This window comes from Aotus nancymaae, unplaced genomic scaffold (assembly GCF_030222135.1).
Source record: "Aotus nancymaae isolate 86718 unplaced genomic scaffold, 86718_ANA_hifiasm-v0.15.2.pri h1tg000155l, whole genome shotgun sequence".
Classification (NCBI taxonomy): domain Eukaryota; kingdom Metazoa; phylum Chordata; class Mammalia; order Primates; family Aotidae; genus Aotus; species Aotus nancymaae.
Genome location: NW_026988570.1, coordinates 5,533,095 through 5,556,439, shown reverse-complemented (window position 1 = coordinate 5,556,439; position 23,345 = coordinate 5,533,095). Strand labels below are relative to the sequence as shown.

Genomic DNA, 23,345 nt, shown 5'->3' with positions numbered 1-23,345 from the left:
ATTGGCTGTGGGTTTGTTGTAAATAGCTTTTATTGTTTTGAGATACATTCCATCGATACCTAGTTTATTGAGAGTTTTTAGAATAAAGGGCTGTTGAATTTTGTTGAAGGGCTTCTCTGTATCTATTGAGATAATCATGTGGTTTTTGTCTTTGGTTCTGTTTATGTGGTGGTCTCGGCCACCAGAGTAGCTGGGACTACAGGTGTGCACCACCACACCCAGCTAATTTTTTGTATTTTAGTAGAGACAAGGTTTCACCATGCCAGCCCTGGCCTCCCAAAGTGTTGAGATTACAGGCATGAGCCACCACACCTGCCTGGTGTGAAGATATTAATCGTGTGCTGAAAACATGGTGGCTCTAATTTTTGGTCAGAACTAAGTGGCAGAATCAAAGAAAATTTTTTTTACCATTTTTGTTTTTTCCCACTAGTTATAAGTAAATAACTTTTCATAACAATGTTATCAAGAAGTGTTTAACATAATTAGTTTGAAATGTTTCAATACTTAAATACCAAAGCAAGGACTTTAGTCTTTTCTGTCTCTTGTCTCCTCTCTCCTTTTCTTCTTGCCCTGAGGCTTAGCATATGGGCCCTGGTGCTGAATTGCTGTGTTGCAGTGTTTACTTGTCTGGATGTCTTCTCTTGCTGATTTCATAGCAACAGGGCGAGGTCAAAATTAATTGGGTGTTTCTGGGGACTTTCTAATTCCTAGACATATCTCATTATTTCTTTAGTCACCTCTTATGATTGGTGAGAATGTGTGGGGAATTGAGAGAGCAATGAATGATATTCAGGTCAAGTAGTAATGTGGCTGAGATCTGGTCACAGTGCCTTTAATTTGTATAGTGCTTTGCCTCACTCGCATGTTCTTACATATCCACCTGAAGACATGACAGCATGGGCCTTGGGGGCAGCAAAGCATGGAATACTCAGAGGAATTCTAAGTGGAATGGCATCCAAACTTGGAAGCAGTACACATAGCAGATGTCCTTGATGGAAGATCCAGGCAAGGAGATTGCCTTGTTCCTCCTCATCACCACTTTCCAGTGTTTATGAATGAGACTTACGGGCATGTAAAGATTCAGCTTGCCTCGTGAGCTGATAAAGTGTCCATTCTTACAGTTTTAGGGATTGCCATCCGTACATTTTCTCTATTTAGACCTGTTTCAATAGACCCAGGAGTGCTATGAAGTGGAAGAGGTGGAATTATCCACACAGAAGGTAGAGAAGCTGGAGGTGATGGTTTAGGGCAGGGGTCCCAAGCCTTTTTGGCATCAGGGACCAGTTTCATGAAGACAATTTTTCTCTGGAAAAGAGGGAGAAGGGTGGTGCAGGGAGATGGTTTTGGGATGATTGAAGCACATTACATTTATTGTGCACTTTATTTCTATTATTATTACATCAGAATGTATGACGAAATAATTACACAACTTACCATAATGTGGAATCAGTGTGAAGCCTGGGCTTGTTTTTCTGCAACTAGAGTCCCATCTGGGGGTGATGGGAGACAGTGACAGACCATCAGGCATTAGATTCTCATAAGGAGCATGATCCTAGATCCTTCACATGCACCGTTCACAGTAGGGTTTGTGCTACTATGAGAATGTAATGGCACTGCTGATCTGACAGGATGTGGAGCTCAGACAGTAATGTGAGCAATGGAGAGAGGCTGTAAATACAGATGAAACTTCCCTCACTCACCTGCTGCCTACTTGTTGCTGTGCGGCCCAGTTCCTAACAGGCCATGGACCAGTGCGGGTCGCATCTCTCATCTTCCTTCTCCTATTAGAATTCATGACATTTAATATGTAGCTTTCGGTTTGCATGTCTTCTTGAACAATGAATATTTTTATTTTGAGTGTGTGTGTTTTTAAATTTATATAAATTATATTGAATTAGGTTTAGTTATTTGTTAGGTTAGTCATTTGTTTACTTTTTTCGTCTAAGCACAATATTTTAAAGATACCTGCATGACAGTATGTATAAGTCTGTTGCTTTTAACAAATTGCTTTTTAAAATCCCAAGATGTGCATCTACCACATTTTTACCTATTTATTCTCCTAGCAATGGGAACCCAGACAACTTTCAACTTCCATCCAGCACAAATAAGGCTGCAAAGAACACGAACGTGAATATTTTTATACATGTTGTCTTGTGGAACTGCTTACGCATGTTTTTGGAGTATGTTGTTATAGGTGGAATTTCTGGATCAAAGAATGTTTGTTTACTTATTTTGACTAAGCATTGCCAGAGTGGTCTTCTGAATTGCTGCAGTTGTCTACAGTTCACCGGCAGGGTATTACCTGGCTTCCTAACTTTTGCTTGTTTAACAGATATAAAGGTATAGCTCATTATTTTCATTTGTATTTACTCTTTTTTTTTTTTTTGAAAGAAAGAAAAAAGAATAAAGAAGAGGAAAAAGGAAGAGAAAGAAGAGGAGGAAAAAGGAAGAAAAAGGAAGAGAAAGAGGGAGAGAGAATGGGAGTATTGCTTTCTTGCCCAGGCTAGAATGCAGTTTAGTAATGGGTATTGAAAACCTCTTTTATACCAATAATTATATTTGATGTAAACAGGAAGGAATAAGGGAAGAAAATAACAAACGAGCAGCCAACCAATATTTCATTTAAACCTATGAAATGCTATGCGATTACTGAGGAGTGATTTACTTCCAATTATGTAGTCACTTATGGAATAGGTGTGAGGTGGTAATGTATGTTTTATGTATTTGAAGTGGAGAGTGCTATAAATGTTTATTAAGTTTACTTGTTCTGGGTCTGAGTTCAAGTCCTGGATGTCCTTGTTAATTTTCTGTCTCGTTGATCTATAAAATCATTAGCTCTTCTTGTTACATTGATCTTTTTGCCATTATGTAATGTCCTTCTTTGCCCCTTTTGCTCTTTGTTACTTTAAAGTCTACTTTATCAGAGGCGAGAATTGCATCTCCTGCTTTTAATTTGTTTATTTTTACTCTCTGATTGGTTGATAAATCTTCCTCCTTCTCTTTGTTTTGAGTCTTTGTGTATCGTTGGATGTGAGATGGGTCTGGATGCAGCATAGCAATGGGTTTTGGCTTTTTATCCAATTAGAATATATATAACTTTAATACTAGCATTTGGTGCTAGCTGGGTGTTTTGCCCATTAGTTAGTGTAAATTTTTCGTTGTGTTAATATTCTTTTCTTTTTGATATATTTTTGGAAAGGTTGATATTGGTTGTTCCTTTATATGTATAGTGCTTCTTTCAGAAGCTCTTGTAAAGCAGGCCTGGTGGTGGTGAACTCTCTAAGTACTTGTTTGTTCGCAAAGGATTTAATTTTTCCTTCGATTATAAAGCTTAGTTTGGCTGGATAGGAAATTCTGGGTTGAAAGTTCTTTTCTTTAAGGATGTTAAATATTGGTTCCCACTCTTTTCTGGCTTGTAGGGTTTCTGCTGAGAGATCTGCTGTAAGTCTGATAGGTTTCCCTTTATGGGTAACCTGACCTTTCTCTCTGGCTGCCCTTAGTATTTTCTCCTTCATTTCAACCCTACTAAATCTGGCAATTATGTGCCTTGGGGTTGGTCTTCTTGAAGAATATCTTTGTGGTGTTCTCTGTATTACCTGGAGTTGAACATTACCCTGCCTTGCCAGGTTGGGAAAATTTTCCTGAATGATATCCTGAAGAGTATTTTCCAACTTGGATTCATTCTCTTCATCACATTCAGGTACACCTATCAAACGTAAATTAGGTCTTTTCACATAGTCCCATATTTCCTGGAGACTTTGCTCATTCCTTTTCATCCTTTTTTCTCCAATCTTGTCTTCTCGTTTCATTTCACTACTTCTGATGTCCTTTCTTCTACTTGATCAATTCGACTGTTTAAACTTGTTCATGCTTCGCGAAGTTCTCGTGTTGTGTTTTTCAGCTCCATCAATTCACTTATATTCCTCTCTAAATTGTCCATTCTCGTTAACATTTCGTCAAACCTTTTTTCAAGGTTCTTAGTTTCTTTGCATTGGGTTAGAACAAGTTCTTTTAATTCACAGAAGTTTCTTATCACCCACGTTTTGAAGCCTGCTTTTGTTATTGGAACACACTCGTAATCTATTAAGCTTTGTTCCATTACTGATGAGGAATTGCGATCCCCTGTAGAGGGAGAGGCATTCTGATTTTGAGTTTTCTCTACCTTTTTACGCTGATTTCTTCCCTTCATTATATATTTATCCGTCTGTTGTCTTTGTAATTACTGACTTTCTAACTAGGTCTCTGAGCAGACGTCCAACTTGTTGATTCCCAGTGCCAAAGTCTGAGCAATCCACTGCGCCAGCCAAAGCGGCGGTGTTAAGATTGATGGTGCTTTTCTGCCCGGGAATCTCTGGACTCTGCACCAAAAACTGGTGCTCTAAGGCACCAGCAAAACCGCCGCGCCGGCCACAAGAGTCGCCCTGGCGACCCGTGGGGCTCCTCTGCTGGGAATCTCCTGTTACGTGAGCAACAAATATTTGTCTGAAAGTGTGGCGTTCTCTCGTTCTCTGCGCTTTCACTGGGAGCCGGGAGCCCGAGCTGCTAGTGATCAGCCATCTTGGATCTCTCCTCTTTTTTTTTGAAAGAAAGAAAAAAAGAATAAAGAGGAGGAAAAAGGAAGAAAAAGGAAGAGAAAGAAGAGGAGGAAAAAGGAAGAGAGAGGGAGAGAGAAAGGGAGTGTATTTACTCTTAATCACGATTTTGAGCATCTTTTTCAAAGGCTTGTTCACTTTTGGGGTTTTGTCTTCTGAAAATTGCCTTCCCCTAGGCCTTATTTGCCCATTTCTCTGGATTATTATCTTTTCCTTACTGATTTGAGAATTTCTTGTGCATTCCAAATATTCTCCTTTTTTGGTTTTAGACATCACAAATAACTTTTTCCATTCTGTCATCTATGAACATTTTTCATGGTGCTTGTTACTAAACAGAAAATTTTAATATTGATATATTTGTTAAGTATTTTTGTATCATGTTTTGTGTTTTTGAAGTTTTGTTTTAAAAAACCTCTTTTGTCATTAGGTCACAAAAATAGATTATCATCCTTTTGAATGGAATACACTCTTTTTTTTTCCCTTGAGATGGAGTCTTACTCTGTCACCCAGGCTGGAGTACAGTGCTGCCATCTCAGCTCACTGCAACCTGTGACTCCTGGATTCAAGTGATTCTCCTGCTTCAGCCTCCTGAGTAGCTGGGATTACAGGTGCATGCCACCATGCCTGGCTAATTTTTGTATTTTTAGTAGAGATGGAGTTTCACCATGTTGGACGGGCTGGTCTTGAACTCCTGACCTCAAGTGATCCACCTGCCTCGGCCTCCCAAATTGCTGGGATTACAGGCATGAGCCACCATGCCTGGCTGAATGGAATACACTTTTTTTTTTTTTTTAATTTTAATGCAAATTTTATTCCTAAAGTTTTCCAATGACCACTCAAATATACTCCTCTGCAACAAAATTATACATAAAAATAAGTGTATTTGTTTTTTTAAATTCCTCTAACCAAAAGCTTTAAGTGTTGAAACTTTCTGCAAACTGAGATTTTATAATAATTACACTCTTATCCCTACACTTTTACCTCTCACATTTAGTCTTTACCCAGATTCCACCTTTGCGTGAGTCAATAGATGAAATTTAGGCTTATTTTTTCCATATGTTAAGCCATTTTCCTAATATGCTCTATTAGCCATCAGTGCTTTCCCCACTGATTTGAGATGTCTACTTTATCGTATACAAAGTTTCCATGTATTCGGCCTCCAGTCTCTGGGCTTTCTGTTCTGTTCCCTCAAACTGTGTGTCCACTCTGGTGACATGCCACCCGGTGGCATTCCTCCTGCTCTGGGACCGTCCTGCCATCTGGCAGAGTAGATCCCATAACTGCTGGTTTTTCAGGTTGGCTTGGTTGTTGTGAGCCTTTCATTCCTTCCTGTACATTTTACATTAAGATTTCTTAAGCTTAACTGGGGTGGTGCTGAATTTTAGAAATTGTATTAGTAGATATAGTTCTTTTTCTAGTGTTTCAAATTAATTACCATATTTAGAATTTCTCTTTGGCTTTTTCTTAAACATATAGATTTTTCTCTGTGAATTTTTTTTTCATTTCTTTTCTGTCCATCACTCTGTCAGCCCTTGCAATCCAATGTCTTTTCTTTAATTTCAGCAAATCCATCTCCACTACTTCATTTAACAATTCCTTCTCATTTTTATTTTTCTCTCATTGGCTAGAGTCTAGTAATTTCTACTTACCTCCACTTTGCTTCTGCATTTCCCATCTTTTTATCATTTCCTGCTATCCTTTGTCTGCAGCAATTCCATCTGACCTTCTACCTCATTAATAATTTGTTTTTAAGATGTAGCTATTCTATTTATTTGCTCTGTTGTGTACTTCAACTATTCTTTCATACTTCATTTTGGTTGGCATGTGATTTTTAATTTTGTTTTCATACTTTGGTAAGTGCAGTCTGGTTGTCTTTCTTTTGAGGTGGCTCTGTTCCCCAAGGGTCCAGTTATTCTGGCCTATGAGCTTCTGTTGCTGGTGTGTGTGTGTGTGTGTGTGTGTGTGTGTGTGAGAGAGAGAGAGAGAGAGAGAGAGAGAAAGAGCAAGAGAATGAAAGAATGAGAAAGAGGTCTGCTGTCTAGTAAGTGGTACTGTGTTGAGAAGGTGTGCAGAGGCTGGTGCCTGGGCTGTGTCCACCTCAGTGAATTTGAGGAAAGGAGGGAGAGGAGCCCCAGCTCAGAGAACCACCCCCCACCTCTGACTCCCTCACCAGACAATTCTGCTGATTTTCACAATGGCACTACTGCACTCCAGCTGAGGCCACAGAACGAGACCCTATCTCTACTAAAAAAAAATTCAGAATACTTTAATTTTATAAAATTGTTATATGTTTCCCTTGTTAAAAAAATAAACTACATTCATTACGAACGTATAGAAAAATACCCACAAGTGCAAAAAGTTTGAAATCAGAGTTTCTTTTTAAGCTCTTAGAGTAAAGCAGCTTGGGCGGAGGTGCCTCTCTGTGGTCACCAGCAGCTCCGGGGCTTTGGCAGGGTGGGGTTGCTCTGGCTAATCTTGCAAGAAGGGTGCAGGCTTGGGTGGTCAGCTTGCCATCACTGACTCTAACCCTTCAGGGGCAAGTCATAATGGTCCCTGGGCAAAGCATGAGACAGGCAGAGGAGAACATCAGCGACTCTCCTCTGCCTGTCTTTTCCTGCCCTGTCCCAACACTCACCCCAGTTTAAGTTAGTTAGTAGAGGAGTTTCACAGGACTTATTGTTTGTTCCTAGAATCCATACGTCCTTTCACTTGGATCTTTTCTCCAGAGTTGGCTTGAGGGAGGTTGTTGGCAGTCTAGTGGGAATCAAGAGACTTTGGGGTCATTTCAAAGCTAGTGTCCTAGGAATGGAAAACAAGACTGATATATGTGATATCAGACTTAATAAGAATAACAGACTTCGGGCAAGCCCAAAAACATGTTCTTACTAATTGGAGTTAGGTCTACATTTTTTTTTTTTGAGAGAGAGAGTCTCGCTGTGTTGTCAGATGCCAGGCTTGAGTGCAGTGGCACTATCTTTGCTCACTGCAATCTCCGCCTCCTGGGTTCAAGCAATTCTCCTGCCTCAGACTCCTGAGTAGCTGGAACTACAGGCGCGTGCCACCAGGCCCAGGTAATTTTTGTATTTTAGTAGAGACGGGGTTTCACCATGTTGGCTAGGATGGTTTCGATCTCTTGACCATGTGATCTGCCCGTCTCAGCCTCCCAAAGTGCTGGTATTACAGGCGTGAGCCACCATGCCCGGCCTAGGTCTACATTTTTAAAACAAGGGCTTTAATGTGTGAGTTTGAATTTCAGTTCAGCCACTTTGTAGCTGTGAGGCTTCAGGAAAATTATTTAACGTTTTGGCTGGGCACAGTGGCTCACCACCTGTAATCCCAGCACGGTGGGAGGCCAAGGCGGGCAGATCATGAGGTCAGGAGATCAAGACCATCCTGGCCAACATGGTGAAACCCCATCTCTACAAAAATACAAAAATTACCTGGGCCTGGTGGCACATGCCTGTAGTTCCAGCTACTCGGGAGGCTGAGGCAGGAGAATTGCTTGAACCCAGGAGGCGGAGGTTGCAGTGAGCCAAGATCACTCTACTGCACTCTAGCCTGGCAACAGAGCGAGACTCCATCTAAAAAAAATTAAAATTAAAATTTAAAAATTTAAAAAAATTATTTAACTTTTAAGTGTTAGTTTTCTTATCTGTAAAATGGGAGTAATATAATCTACCTCATGTATTGCTGAACATTCAAATGTGTTTGAACTGTCAGACATATAAATACTTAGCACAGTGTTTGGTGCAGACTTCTTATGCTCTCGGTCCTTTTGTACTTGGCATGGGGCACATCCATCTCCCCTTTTAGCAAGGGGTGCCCACTCTCAGTGCTCCTTCCTGCAGATGCCCTGATTCATGGAGTAGGTTTGGCAACCCTGAGCTTACTGGGATATTTAGCTTCCACAAGACAACATCCATTTCCCAACTATATCCCCAGGACTATTAAACACGACTATGAGACGAGCTCTTTAGTTGGCATTAGGTATATTGTTAAGTTCATCCTCAGGTTGAAGTGTAAGTTCAATTGTTATATACTATGTCATCCAGCCTGGCTTACGTCCCAAGCTAGAAAAAAAATGTGTATCTAATTTAGCAGAGACAAAGCATCTGGGTAAATTTTCTCACCATAAAGCATCTGCTGTTGTTCCATCTCTATTCCTGGGGAAGAATCTAGGTAAGGTGGGAAGCCAGGTCTTACCATGCCAGCAACAAGTGAGGGGAGACTGGGGGGCAGACGTCAGGGTGTAACTGAGTCTTTTTGGGGTGTTGGTGAGGCATGGCTTTCCTGAGAGAATGCTGTGGATTTTTGGGTTTTACTTTTTAAAGAATAAGGAGGGACCACTGCAGGTGTGCTGTACACTTTTAAAAGTAAAATACTGAACCCAAGAGGTGTTGCAGAAAGGTGATTTTATTTAGGTAGAGAAAAGAAAAGGAGAAGAAGAGAAAGACATCCATGAAGAGTGTGGAAGGGGATTCCAGAGGGGAAATTTAGGAGGGGAAAGAGAGCTCCCACTTTGTGGGAGGGGATTCCAGAGAGCTGGAAATCCTGTGTGGGTGAAGGAGCAGGGGAATTTATCCTGGGAGGAACCCCCACCTTCTTCAAGATCCCGGGCCAATGAAAGGAGTTCCTTAGAATTTCTGCTAGAGTGATTGACTTTGAGATTTTTTCCGCACCTGCAAAATTTAAACATAAACCGTTAAATTTCCCAGATGAATGATGGGAGTGGGGCATGGCACTGGGAAATTCTTGCCCTTAAAACTACACCCCCTCATGGGCCTGGTAAGAGAATACATTCCTTCATTCCCCCCTCTGAACAGGAAAATTTAACTTTTGGAATATGTGTGTTGATTCTTTTTAACTACTTTCTGCTGAAATGGGGCGTATAAAGGGCCCAGCAGTTGAGTTTTTTTTAGAGGGGAGTTTTTTTAGGGGTGCAGGTTGATTTAGAGGTTTATGACAGAGCTTACAAGCCAAGGACATTTGGGGTTTTAGTGGCAGGATTATTTGTGACCTTACGGTTTTATAAGAAACGAATGTGACAAGGTGGTTAAAGATGAGAGGCCCAGAGGTTAACAAATATAGGATGGTTATAGACGAGCCTAGGAGAGAGCAGAACCAGTATTTTAAGGTTTTTAGCCCTGTGTTTGATTGATTCCTGAGTAAAACAACACTTAACTGGTTTACAAAATAGCAGGTTTTTTTTTTTTTTTTAGAAAGAAACAGTTTTTTCTCCTTCTTGTTAGCAGATTTAGGGCCCTTTTATTTTGAAGAGCTATGGCAGCTAAAGAGTTAAGCTGGTTTGCAGAGAGAGCTGCCATTTGCAGAGAGAATTAGCAACCTTTTTATGTTATTAATTAACTTCTGAGATAGCTTATAGTAACTGAATAGAGGTAGTAACTTTTCTAATACTAGCACCAAGTTTTCAGGGCAGGAGAGAAATACTGAGAAGGCTGTGCCAGTGCCTAGGAGAAGATTGACTTTCTGGACCTTTATGGCTAGCTTTACCTCGGGCTTTGTGAGGGTGATGGCTTGTGCTGGCACTTGTTTCAGGCACCCTTAGTTTTGCCATTGGATTATTTGGTTAGACACCTTAGGCCCAGGGGTCCTTGGTTTCCAGGGACAGTGTGCTTTTTAGTGATTTCCTTGGCACAGTGGGCATGGACGAGGTGGTGGTTTATTTCTCTGAGAACAATTTTTTATAACATGTCCCTTTAGATTGCAATGGTAACAAGCTTTGCCAGCCTGGCGGCTAACCCAAGCCTTTTTCTGACTGCTTTAGGTGTTTTTAAAGAGACAGGACAGAAAGCAAGTGGGAAGGGTCCAATATTTTTCACTTACCCCTCCGAAATAACCATTTTTTTTTTATGTTGCACTCCTTTGCCCCACATTGGGCACCAGTTCTGTAACTGAATTTTTTTGGGGTGTTGGTGAGGCATGGCTCCCTGGAGAGAATGCTGTGGATTCTTGGTCTCCACTCTTTTAGGAATAAGAGAAGGGACCACTGCAGGTGCGCGGTATGCTTGTAAAAGTAAAATATTGGACCCAAGAGGTGTTGCAGAAAGGTGATTTTATTTAGGTAGAGAAAAGAGAAGAAAAGGAGAAGAAGAGAAAGACTTCCATGAAGAGTGTGGAAGGGGATTCCAGAGGGGAAATTTAGGAGGGGAAAGAGAGCTCCCACTATGTGGGAGGGGATTCCAGAGAGCTGGAAATCCAGTGTGGGTGAAGGAGCAGGAGAATTTATCCTGGGAGGAACCCCCCACCTTCTCCAAGACCCTGGGTCAATGAAAGGAGTTCCTTAGACTTCTGCTGAAGTGATTGACTTTTAGTTTTTTCCTGTGCCCGCATATTTAAACATAAACCATTAAATTTCCCAGATGGAGAGAAATGGGAGTGGGGCATGGCGCTGGGAAATTCTTGCCCTTAAAACTACGCCGCCTTGTAGTAGACCTGGTGAAAGAATACATTCCCTCAAGGGTATAGAATGGAAAAGAATGCCTTAAAGCAGTGCTAGAGCGCATGCTGGGGCTGAGGTGGGGAGCTAAGTGCCAGCATGTGTAAATGGATGCAGCGGGAGGGGTTGGAGAGCCAGCAAAGAAGGGCAAAGGGAACAGGAAGAAAGGGAGATTTGCTTGGTTAAATACCACAGGTAGTGCCTCCAGCTGAGTTTGTACCTGGTCCTAGCCACAGGTACAAAATCGATGTTCTGGAGAAAATAAACACCTGTGAGAAGATTCTGACCATTCTTCATTTCAAGAACATTCAGGGCTTCCTATTTTTGGAGGTTGTTGCCTTTCACTTTCAAAGTGTGTCTCTCTTCTCCGCATCTCTGTTTTTTCCCTCCTGCAATTTGTGATTCTCTCCTAGCACCTTCCTTATCTTACTCTCAGGCTGACCTGTTAGCTATTGGTATCTATAGGGCAAACAGGCTTTTCAATTTTCAAAGCCTCTTGGGGGTGGGGGGACCACTCTGCAGAATCAACCCCTTTTGGTCCAGTTGTTTAACGTCCCCTGTGTGTTCATCACATAGTTACAGATAAACTCTCTGAGAATAAAACGTGTCCTGTTTGACACTTGATGGCATGAACTGGGCCCCTGGCATGGTCTTCTGTGGCCCATCTGTGGAAGCCTGCATGTGTAACCCAACCAGAGAGGGGATGAACCATTTGCAGCATCAAGAATTCTGCTCTGAATAGAGTTTAATTCCAAGACTATTCATTTAGTGAAGTAATAATTTTTTTGCTTTCATTACTGAATTAGCAAGTTGGTGTGTTTTGCATTTTTACCAAGATTCTCGAGATATGTCTTAGGAAATATTAAATACTTGGGCGAGATTGAAGTATTATTTATTATTCATTAGGAACTAAAAAGATTATTAAGGGTTTTGTATATGTCTCATGGGAGTTAATAGTACTCTTCCTGCTTTAAACATTTAGTATATGCTAACATGTACTTTTTTGGTCTACAGGTCTATGAGTCTTAACAGATGTATAGATCAGTGTAACCACTACCACAGTCAAAAAACTGGTCCTATCATCCCAAAAAACTCCATCATACTTGCCTTTGTAATCGCATTTCCCCCTGGCCTCTGGTCCTTGGACACCACTGATCTGTTCTCTATCATTATAGTTTTATCTTCACAAATGTGTTATAAATGGAATCACACAACATGTGACCTTTTGAAATGGATTCCTGTCAGTCACCAAAATGTTTTTGAGATTCATCCAAGTTGTTGCCTATATTAATAGTTTGTACATTTTAATTGCTGCAAGATCCCATTTTATGGATGTACTACAGCTTATAAATCCATTCACTAGTTGAATGATGTTTGGGCTGTTTCCAGTTTTTAACAATCATGAATAGATGTGCTATAAACATCCATGTACATATTTAAATATGAATTTTCATTTATCTAGGGAAGAGATTAGTAAACTTTTATCTTTAAAGCACCAGATGATAATTTTTCTGTTTTTTAAAGACACGGGGTCTCAACTGTCTTGTCTGGGCTGGAGTGCAGTAGCTATTCAATAGGTGTGATCATAGTGCACTACAGCCTCAAACTCATGGGCTCATGTGATCTGCCTCAGCCTCCAGAGTAGCTGGGGCTATAGGTGCATGCCACCATGCCTGGCTCTCAGATGGTAAATATATTAAGATTTGTGGACTTTATGGTCTCTGTTGCAGTTACTCAACTCTGCTCTTACAGTGTAAAAGCAGGCAGAGATAATATGTAAATGAATTAGTGTGGTTTTGTACCACACTCTTAAAAGTTGAATTTGACTAGTGGAAGTAGTTTGCCAATCACTATTCAAGGTAAATATCTAGGAGTGTGATTGCTGGGCCACATAGTAAGTGCGTGTTTAATGTTATCAATACACTGCCAAATTACTTTCCAGAGTAGGTGTATAATTTTGTATTCTCACTGTCAATGTATTAGAGATCCAGTTTTTTTTTTTTTTTCTGGTATTGTCTGTATTTTTTTTAGTCAATCTGGTAAGTGTTACGGTATCTCATTGTGGTTTTACTTTGTATTTCTCTAATGGGTAATGAGATTGCACATCTTTTCATGTGCCTATTTGCCATTCACATGTCTTCTTTGGTGAAGCGTATGATCAAATCTTTTGCTTCTTTTTAAATTATAAGGGAATTTGTGTCCTCAAATTTTTTATTCTGTTGAAAAGCAATTCTACTTTTCAGTATTGGTAACAAACAGTCCTGATATTTCGGTGGCTACTAGCATAAGTCTATTTCTCTCTCATGCTTCCTGTCTATTGTGGGTCACCTGAGATCTGTTCCTGATCCCTTAGTCCAGGCTTCTCACTCTGGAACCCAGCCTGGTACCCTACCCCATCTGAAGTCTTGTTGGTTGGTAAAGGCAAGCCATGTTCTAACTCTTAACATTTCTACCCATGGGAAATACATGTAACTTCATCTTATATTTAATTAGCCAAGCAGACCATCTGTCATGTCTTAACTTCAGAGGTGGGGACATCCAATAGTTCCATGTCTCTAGGAGGAGAATGTAGCTGTAGTGACAACAGCACATTGTTACTAACAATAAGATATATAGGCAGTTCTCATGTATGTCATATTCTCTTACCATTTCTTTTCAATTAATTTCTAAAATATGCCTTTAATTCCAGCACTTTGGGAGGCTGAGGTGGGCAGATCACTTGAGGCCAGGAGTTTGGGACCAGACTGGCCAACATGGTGAAACCCCATCTCTGCTAAAATACAAAAATTATCCGGGTTTGGTGGCACAAAGTAAAAAGAAAACTGAATGTATCTACCTGTATGAAAAACTTGTATTATCCTTAACTTTTACATCTCATTAGTAACTTATACCATTTAAGGGTGATATTTGGGATTTGTTAGTAGTAGATTCTGGGTTAGGAATTATAGGGAAATGGTCCTTGGCATGTTTCCAGGATCAGGAAAGACTGTACCATGAGCAAATTAGGGACTCATAGAGTTTTAGAAAGGGCATTAGAGAGAAAGCTAATATATTTCTTTTGCTTTAGGTTATTGTTTTAAAAAGTGCTACAAGGAACCACTTAGGTTATTAATTGCATTGAAAACAAAATATTCTTTGACTGCATTGTAACTAGTCAGTGTGAGTGATGAGGTGGTCTTTATCACTTGTCTTGACATCTAGCTTTACTTTTCAGAGCCCTGCAGAAAGTACAATACCCGTTAAACCCTTTCATACTCATTTAATTGCTCATTCTGAACCACTATGAAGTGACTTTTTCCAGCCTCCAATGGTACCTAAAATGTAGCAACAAAAAAATACTTTACCATAAAAATACACGTGTAGAAAAGCTTGATGAATGTATGCCAAAATGTCAAAGCTATCTGTAGAAGATCGGATGACATATAACTTAATGTACATCTGGATCCTTTAATAAGTATATATTATTTTATAATATGAAAGTTATTTAAAAATTCGTACAGTTTATAATTTAAATATAATGGAAAACTGCTTTGGAGATTTAAAGTGTTTCAAAGTTGATTTTCTTCTAACATTTTAGTGAGAAATGAATTATTATTAGGTTTCTATAATATATCAGGAAACATGGGCTAGGAAAGTTCTGTTAATTTTGGTCTGGACAAATGAATGACAAATCAGAAGAGTCTGGTGTTTGTATTCCTATCTCTGTGTTAATTGTATCTCTTCACAGAGGGCTTACGATGTTGCAGGTGCCATCCTAAACTCTTACATGTAATAATTCATTTACTCTCCACAACATCTGCTTGAAGTGGATACTAATATTGTTCCCATTTTATATAAGATACAACAGAAGAACAGAGAGGTTGAGTAACTTGTCTAAGGTAATACACTTCATCAGTGGCAGCACTGGCATTTGAATGCAGAAAATTTGGCCCCTGCCCTAAATATCAATAGCTGCCTTTCACAAAGATTCTTACTTCTTGATTTGAACTCTGTGATGACCAAGGATCCTCACAAATGACATGTATGCTAAATGCTGACAGAATGACAGATACGTTACAATATAATGGAATCCACCTATCATAGTGTTTTATATTCATTTTCTTGAGAGCCCTAGTCCTCCAGGTATTGTCTTCCAGAGGTTACTGTGCATTGGAACGGAAGGAGGAACAGGGTGGGGAAAGGGACAGGGATGGTGGGTTAGGCCCCAGGTGACCCATCTCAAGCTTATGCTATACCAATATTATTTTACAAACTGGTCTTCAAAGTAAAAATCATTTTAAACAAGTATAACCCCTTCTTTCTCTGCTGTTTCCCCCACATCTTCAGAGGTATTGGAAGTGCAGAGAGCTGTGGCTAGAGCCACTGTTTGATTCTTTAGTTCAGACAAAATTCCCAGCACCATTGATGTTCTGAAGTCTAATTTTAAAATCTACACCTTGTCCTTGAACATTTAATCCAGAGGGAAAATAATGTGAAGAAAAGATAGAATTGTCCATATTTCTTTCAGACATACTCAATATTACCCTAGGAATGTCCAGCTTCTCTTGTTATTGAAGAATTTATGAGCCAGGTAATTGGGAATTACTTGTTATATTAAAAGAAAAAAGCAAGATGTAAAGCTTCATGGGCCGGGCGCGGTGGCTCACGCCTGTAATCCCAGCACTTTGGGAGGCCGAGGCGGGTGGATCACGAGGTCAAGAGATCAAGACCATCCTGGTCAACATGGTGAAACCCCGTCTCTACTAAAAATACAAAAAATTAGCTGGGCACGGTGGCGCGTGCCTGCAATCCCAGTTACTCAGGAGGCTGAGGCAGGAGAATTGCCTGAACCCAGGAGGCAGAGGTTGCGGTGAGCTGAGATCGCGCCATTGCACTCCAGCCTAGGTAACAAGAGCGAAACTCTGTCTCAAAAAAAAAAAAAAAGCTTCATATGCTGTGATCTCAATTATGTAAAAAATACATAAGATGCTGAAAGGAAATTTACAAATAGAACATCTCTGGGTGCAGTTAGAGGTGATATTATATTTTAATAAATAATCATGGATTCATTTTAAATTTGGGTAGAATTAAGTTTCTGATGTCAACTATGGCCACCTTCTTACTAATGTGCCAGGTGGTGTTCAAACACAGTTTTTCACTGTGGAAAGAAACAAAAGAACTTCGCATCACATCCTTTGCACAGGGCTTCCTGTTGGAGCTTTGTTTGTGAAATCTCTTTATACCAAAGCCCCTGTCCTGTTCCCTAGGAAGACCACTGCTGTTGCCTGCAGGCTCACCTTTCCATCATTCATTCATCAACGCTTCCTGTGTACGTGACGTATGTACGGCATGTACAGAGCGAATGCTACTGTGCTTATTCACTTGCTTCAAATGGAAGACATCTGGAGATCATCACCTGCTGTGCATCGCTTGCTGTTGGTGGGAAAGGATGCTTCAGAGTGTTCACTTCACGGTCCTAGATCAGGAAGTACATTATTCATCCTGCGATTATGGTAAAAAGATACCATATTGTCCTTGACATTTTTTATTGCATAAATTAGCTGCAATAGATTTTTAAAATAGAATAAGAGACTGTAAAATGGAAAAAGATATATATGAAATGGTGTTATATTTAGTATGCTTTGTCTGTTTTGAGGGCAACAGGATAGAAAGGTACAAAGGTTAACTCATTCCTTCATTTATGCTTAACCATATTGTTTACTATGTATCAAGTATATTGTAAGGTAATAAGGAAGCAGAAAGAAATAAATCCTAGTGGTTGTCCTTGTGAGGATTATGACAGAGTGGTGGGAGGCAGCAATGTAAACAAATAACTGAAACTCACATAATAAACAGTAAGAATATTAAGTATATGATCTTACCTAATGTCATTGAATTACCATAACGCAAAGAATTTTTGGTGCTCTCACCTTAAATTACTTGGTAAACCTGGTATCAACTCAAAATAAAAGGCATATATGGCTTAGGGGAAGCACTTTGTAAATTCAGAATTTGTGAAATATACAATTCTAATTGTTACACTAAGAAGGACATGACAAAAAATAATGGGAAGTGTGCGTAGATTTTTTCCTAGAAATAAAAATTGATATTTAGTTTTCCTGTATGCTGGAAAGTCTTAAAACAATTGATTTTACATTGCTTCATAAAAAATCAAGCTCTAATCTACTTTTGGGGGTAATGGATACCACATTAGGTTAAAAAGGTAGAATATTAATGTGATCAGTCAGGTGATCAGAGGGACTGTGCCAACCTGCTGGCACTGGTGTGCCAGATCAATGTGCTGGGGAGAGGCAACACATTAAATTTGTACCAGCCAGCCAGGCAGAGTGACTCATGCATGTAATCCCAGCACTTTGGGACGCTAAGGTGGGTCGAGACTGAGGTCAGGAGTTCGAGACCAGCATGACCAACATGGTGAAACCCCATCTCTACCACAAATACAAAAATTAGCTGGGCATGTTGGTGCGCACCTCTAATCCCAGCTACTCAAAAGGCTGAGGCAGGAAAGTGGCTCGAACCTGGGAGGCGGAGGTTGCAGTGAGCCAAGATTGCGCCAGTGCAATTCAGCCTGGGAAACAGAGCAAAAGTCTGCCTCAAAAAAAAAAAAAAAAAATTTATCACAGTGTACCATGGACACTGTGCTACTTGCCTATGTTCTAGTTCTTTCTTTTTTTAAATTCCACATCCATATTGAAAGGCATGCCAAAAATAATACAGTAGCTACTCTAGTGACTGAGATCCTGTTTTGCTTCCTGAGCCTCACAGGACAGAGCTGACATTCTTATGCTGTTTGGAGTATGATGAATCATTGCTCTAACAGAGAACAGCCATATTGAAAGTGTCAGCGAACTGTCAGAAAGGCAAGATTGCTGATGGTGTGAGGTGGCCTTACTCACCTCATTTGTAGGTACTCTGGAGTATGATAGATTACATGTCTATTAAAGGTATTAAATGTTCCCTTGGAATTTTCAGTTAATACAATTTCTTAAATAAAATAGAAAGTGAGCACAAAAAATTAGGACTCCTTTCTGGGAAGAAAAATGGCAATAAGGGATTTGAAATGTTAGGTTAGATTTTATCACTTATAAAATAATGAAGCAGAAACACTGGCTGAGTTAACACTTCTTCGTAGTATCTTAGTTATTCTGTTATAAATCTGCATCACTTAAAGTTTGGAATTGGTAATTTTAGGGCAATGAAATGGAAATGAAGGTATTGAAACACATGTTCCCCGGGCCCCTTCAGCTTTAAAATTGGTATTCCTTTGTGATATGAGACAGGTAGTAACATTGTAGAATATATTAACCCATCATCCTGAACAGGATGATAATTGTCTTAGAAAACATTTAGGTATCATCAGTCTGAGGTTGTTGGTTGTGTGGCCAACACAGTATAAAAAGATAATTTATAGGTGAGGCTTCAAGATAAAAACAAGGTTCTGTAAAGAAAACCTTGGGATTTGTGTAGTAAGATATTTAATAGGTTCACTCAGAAATCTAAAAAGCCCTTAGAAATCTAAAAAGCTTTTAAAATTATTTCCATGCTACCCAAATTAAATGTATTTATAAACATCCTGGAAAAGATAAAATTTCTATATTTGTCTGTCTATTATCTCTGTCTTTTTTTTTGTTTAAGCAAAGTTCACAAATTGGTAGCCCATGGCCAGATCTGATCATCAGATATATCATTGGCCTTTATTTAAAATTGCCAACATTAAACATTTGGACCTTTTCACAGAAATGCTGGATTTTCATCTCCTCTTTTTTTTTTTTTTTTTTTTTAAGAGGACAGCAAACCACTGCCTTGGGAGAGAAAGAGTAGCAAGCCAACCAGAGAGAAAGAAAGAGGAGAGACAGAAGTAGAGAGAGGAGAGAGAGGAGAGAGAGAGAGAGAGAGACAGAGAGAGAGAGAGAGAGAGAGGAGACTGGGCTTTATACAGATGATGACCTTACACAATTGCACCAATGCACATGTCCATGTCTTGATCATCTAATAAGAAAGAGCAAGTGAGGGGCAGAGAGAAGGAGGAAAGCTTCTTCCTGGGAGGACAGAGGCATCTGGAAGAGTTTCATTTTCACATAGTACAGTTTTTTTTGAAAGAAAGAAAGAAAAAGAATAAAGAGGAGGAAAAAGGAAGAGAAAGAGAGAGAGAGAATGGGAGTATGGCTTTCTTGCCCAGGCTAGAATGAAGTTTAGTAATGGGTATTGAAAACCTCTTTTATACCAATAATTATACTTGATGTAAGCAGGAAGGAATAAGGGAAGAAAATAACAAATGAGCAGCCAACCAATATTTCATTTAAACCTATGAAATGCTATGCAATCACTGAGGAGTGATTTACTTCCAATTATGTAGTCACTTATGGAATAGGTGTGAGGTGGTAATGTATGTTTTATGTATTTGAAGTGGAGAGTTCTATAAATGTTTATTAAGTTTACTTGTTCCGGGTCTGAGTTCAAGTCCTGGATGTTCTTGTTAATTTTCTGTCTCGTTGATCTATAAAATCGTTAGCTCTTCTTGTTACATTGATCCTTTTGCCATTATGTCATGTCCTTCTTTGCCTCTTTTGCTCTTTGTTGTTTTAAAGTCTACTTTATCAGAGGCGAGAATTGCATCTCCTGCTTTTTATTTATTTGTTTATTTTTACTCTCTGATTGGTTGATAAATCTTCCTCCTTCTCTTTGTTTTGAGTCTTTGTGTATCGTTGGATGTGAGATGGGTCTGGATGCAGCATAGCAATGGGTTTTGGCTTTTTATCCGATTAGAATATATATAACTTTAATACTGGCATTTGATGTTAGCTGGCTGTTTTGCCCATTAGTTAGTGTAAATTTTTCGTTGTGTTAATATTCTTTTCTTTTTGATATATTTTTGGAAAGGTTGATATTGGTTGTTCCTTTATATGTATAGTGCTTCTTTCAGAAGCTCTTGTAAAGCAGGCCTGGTGGTGGTGAACTCTCTAAGTACTTGTTTGTTCGCAAAGGATTTAATTTTTCCTTCGATTATAAAGCTTAGTTTGGCTGGATAGGAAATTCTGGGTTGAAAGTTCTTTTCTTTAAGGATGTTAAATATTGGTTCCCACTCTTTTCTGGCTTGTAGGGTTTCTGCTGAGAGATCTGCTGTAAGTCTGATAGGTTTCCCTTTATGGGTAACCTGACCTTTCTCTCTGGCTGCCCTTAGTATTTTCTCCTTCATTTCAACCCTACTAAATCTGGCAATTATGTGCCTTGGGGTTGGTCTTCTTGAAGAATATCTTTGTGGTGTTCTCTGTATTACCTGGAGTTGAATATTACCCTGCCTTGCCAGGTTGGGAAAGTTTTCCTGAATGATATCCTGAAGAATATTTTCCAACTTGGATTCATTCTCTTCATCACATTCAGGTACACCTATCAAACGTAAATTAGGTCTTTTCACATAGTCCCATATTTCCTGGAGACTTTGCTCATTCCTTTTCATCCTTTTTTCTCCAATCTTGTCTTCTCGTTTCATTTCACTACTTCTGATGTCCTTTCTTCTACTTGATCAATTCGACTGTTTAAACTTGTTCATGCTTCGCGAAGTTCTCGTGTTGTGTTTTTCAGCTCCATCAATTCACTCATATTCCTCTCTAAATTGTCCATTCTCGTTAACATTTCGTCAAACCTTTTTTCAAGGTTCTTAGTTTCTTTGCATTGGGTTAGAACAAGTTCTTTTAATTCACAGAAGTTTCTTATCACCCACGTTTTGAAACCTGCTTCTGTTATTGGAACACACTCGTAATCTATTAAGCTTTGTTCTGTTACTGATGAAGCATTGCGATCCCCTGTAGAGGGAGAGGCATTCTGATTTTGAGTATTCTCTGCCTTTTTATGCTGATTTCTTCCCTTCATTATATATTTATCCGTCTGTTGTCTTTGTAATTACTGACTTTCTAACTAGGGCTCTCAGCAGATGTCCAACTTGTTGATTCCCAGCACCGAAATCTGAGCAATCCATTGCGCTGGCCAAAACAGCGGTGTTAAGATTGATGGTGCTTTTCTGCCCGGGAATCTCCGGACTCTGCACCAAAAACTGGCGCTCTAAGGCACCAGCAAAACCGCTGCACCGGCCACAAGAGTTGCCCTGGCGACACGTGGGGCTCCTCTGCTGGGAATCTTCTGGTCCGTGAGCAACAAATATTTGTCTGAAAGTGTGGCGTTCTCTCGTTCTCTGCGCTTTCACTGGGAACTACGAGCCGAGCTGCTAGTGATCAGCCATCTTGGATCTCTCCAATCTCAGCTCCTCTTAAAAAAACAGATGGTCTGAGCTCATGAGCCTACATGCTAGCGGTTAGCTGGAATGTGTTCTCTCTCCAGGTTTGCACAGCCTCTGTGGTTGTTTGTTCATTCAGCTTCATTCACGTCTGTTGCCTGCCTGGCTCTTCTTATCGGTCCCACGTTTTTGAGTATGGGCCCCTAGACCTAGCGCATTGCATTTTCTTTGAACTTTGCAAGTTACACTCTTCATTTTGCCATGGCTGACATAGACAGTCATGTTTTAAAGCAAACTCTAGGTTATCAAAGAATGAAATCTATATGGTCCTTTTTAAAACAGCATTAGACACAGGAATACAGCATACATACATATTAAGTAAACTTTTTTTTTTGAAACAGAGCCTTACTCTGTCTCCAGGCTGGAGTGCAGTGGCGCGATCTTGGCTCACTGCAACCTCTGCCTTCTGGGTTCAAGCTAGTCCACTGCCTCAGCCTCCTGAGTAGCTGGGACTACAGGCATGCACCACCACGCCAAGCTAATTTTTGTATTTTTAGTAGAGATGGGTTTCACCATGTTGGTCAGGATGGTGTTGATCTCTCTCTTTCTCTTTTTTTGAGAGGAGTGTTGCCCTGTTACCCAGGCTGAAGTGCAGTGGTGCAATCTCGGCTCACTGTAACCTCTGCCTCCTGGGTTTAAGTGATTCTCCTGCCTTAGCCTCCTGAATAGGCACTCACAACCACACTCAGCTAATTTTTGTCTTTTTAGTAGACAAAAATGTGGTTTCACCACATTGGCCTGGCTGGTCTCAAACTCCTGACCTCAGGTGATCCACCCGCCTCGGCCTCCAAAAGTGTTGGGATTATACAGGCATGAGCCTCTGCACCGAGCCATCAGTTTTGAAAAACTATGTGATTCATCTAAAAGTTTATGCATTTCTGACATTCATTGTATTTTTTCTTTTGCAATGTTATTTATAGGAAATTACAGCAGATACATAACAGAAAAATGAGATTTTTTTCCATTGATTCTAATCACTCTTTATTCCTGGTTATTTTTAAGGGTGAATATATGATATTTACTAGTTCCAGTGCAAATAAATTTCTCACTGCTCTGGAAGAATTCCAGATGTACTTTGCTACATCATGACTCTGTGTGTTGTACTTGAAACTAATGTTGTACTTGATAAGTAGCAGGAAGTCAAAGCTGAAGTTAAACTCTGCTGTTGGCCAGCTGAACTCCTCAGCCTTGGCATGCTTTTTACAACTCATGCTGTTCTTTGTAAGGTGTTCTTTATTGACTTTCTCATTTTCTTTTTCTTTTTTTTGAGACGGAGTTTTGCTCTTGTTGTCCAGGCTGGAGTGCAATGACATGATCTCGGCTCACCACAACCTAGGCCTCCTGGGTTCAAGCAATTCTCCTGCCTCAGCCTCCCAAATAGCTGGGATTATAGACATGCACCACCATGCCCACCTAATTTTGTATTTTTAGTAGAGATGGGGTTTCTCCATGTTGGTCAGGCCGATGTTGAACTCCCGACCTCAGGTGATCTGCCTGCCTCGGCCTCCCAAAGTGCTGGAATTGCAGGCATGAGCCACTGTGCCCGGCCAACTTTCTCATTTTCAACGTCATGGTCTTGTGCTCTTTGAACATGGCAAACCATTGCTGTTTGTATATGGAGGATGCCCAAGCTGAAGATTCTAGGGATGATAAATCATTGATAATGTAACCTAACCTGATTTGCCTCACCAATGAAATGCTTTTCCTTCTTTGGTTTTACAGGAGACAGTGTCCTCAGAAAATTTAAAGTACCTGCAAAACCTGGCATCTGCTTCACTTAGAAGCAGCATTTATGATTTGTTTCAAGACAACACTAGAAGAAAGAACTGCACTATTCCCTTAGAAGTGGGTTAGAACATATTGGAGTTCCTGCATGAGATTTTACGATGTTTTCCAAAAAATACCACACAGGTGATTGACAAACTTGTTTAGAAGCCATTTAAGACACATTTTGCACCTTTCTATGAATTGAGTCATAGCTCTCTGCTGATGTATGAGAGCCACA

At 39.9% G+C, this 23,345-nt stretch overlaps 1 long non-coding RNA gene across 1 annotated transcript; it reads left to right on the top strand.

Moving 5' to 3' along the window:
* The first annotated feature begins 2,423 nt into the window (after window positions 1-2,423).
* On the top strand, window positions 2,424-23,291 carry LOC135272918 (uncharacterized). Its single transcript, XR_010340839.1, has 3 exons — window positions 2,424-2,525; window positions 16,296-16,541; window positions 23,063-23,291. It is a non-coding gene; the product is annotated as an uncharacterized LOC135272918 (long non-coding RNA).
* The last annotated feature ends 54 nt before the right edge of the window (window positions 23,292-23,345 follow it).